We start from the raw sequence: 1425 nt of genomic DNA on the forward strand, positions 1-1425 counted from the left end.
GTGTGGGTGGTAGCAGCCCTGGGAAACTCAGACATCCGGCACTCCCCTCTCTCAGCCTTGGTTCCTCCACCCTAACCTGGGGCTCAGGGCGGGTAAGAGGTGGGAAAGTGCTGGGCACCTGGTAAGGGCTGGATTCATATTTACAGAATCTGACACTCAGCCACCTTCAGAAAAAAGGCAAACAGAAGTGGGGAGATATGCCTATTCCCAGGCCAGCCCAAGGGGGGGCCACATGCGTGAGAAATCCAGTCGGCAACGTCTGCTCGTGTGTCTGGGCATGTTTATACGCCGGCACCTTTCATGGAGGTGGGCAAGGTTCTAGAACACTCACCAGACAGTAAGTTAGAAAAAGAACCCACCGAAGCAAGTACCGATAGAATTTAAAACTGGCGCAGCTGAACAAGTATGTTGGAGAAGGCCCGGAGTCCCACCGTCCCATACCCCCAGACCAGGCGGCGAGGAGGTCATCTGCTGTTTTTATTTGCCCTGCATGCCTTCCCATTGCTTCTTAAAATAGGTCCTTCCTTCTTTGAACTGCTCTGCCCTCCATCCCTGTGACTCATGCACCTGCCAATCCGGTACCGTGGCCAGGGGGGTGGTCCCGTGACCCAGGCCTGGCCAATATGGCCTCCCCATCTCGTGGCCATAGTAAGGTAAACATCCAGGCAAGGCGGGTGACTGAACAGGAGCAATCCCCTTCTGGGACTCTCAATATGGAGGGTGGGAGAGAGAAGGTCTACCTTCAAGGTGGCTGAGCTGGGATGACAGACGCCTGGACTCTCTGCGGCTGTGACATTCTGTCCCCTTACTGCATGGAGAAAATCACCTACAGCAGAAAAAACTAGCTCTACACACAGAGGACAGCAGAAGAGCACGTTGGGGTGTGTGTGTGTGTGTGTGTGTGTGTGTGTATGAGTGTGAGTGTGTGTGTGAGTGTGACAGACAAAGGGAAACTGAGGCCCAGTGATACTATTTTAGTCCTTGGGCCAGCCTTATTCATGAACTTCCCAGTTACATCGGTCAATAAATCCTCATTTTTACTCTAACCAGTTTGATTTGGGATTCTGACATCCACAGTGAGAAAGTCCTGCTCAACACAGGAGGGTTGGTGCACATGAAGATCAAACAGGGAAACCTCCCTCGAGAGCAGGCCAGGGCTCCAGAGAGGTCCCAAGGAAGAGTGATTGCGTGCCCCACAGAGGGCCTTGCCTGGAGGGCTGTTTGGTTGGGGGGCTTTTCAGGAATGCCTGTCTGGCTATCCATCTGAAGCCTCAAACCCCCACTCTGGACATCCTTCCCAGAACTATCGCCTTCCCCTCCCATGCTGGGCTTTTGCCCACACTGCCGTCTTGGGTAATGTGGAGTAGAAAATGCTGGTTGATTTGCTTTCCGGAGACAGACCCAGAGCACAGCGGGAGGGATTGG

The sequence above is a fragment of the Leptonychotes weddellii genome, chromosome 9, assembly GCF_054177405.1.
Source record: "Leptonychotes weddellii isolate Sample4059 chromosome 9, ASM5417740v2, whole genome shotgun sequence".
NCBI classification, from domain to species: Eukaryota; Metazoa; Chordata; class Mammalia; order Carnivora; family Phocidae; genus Leptonychotes; species Leptonychotes weddellii.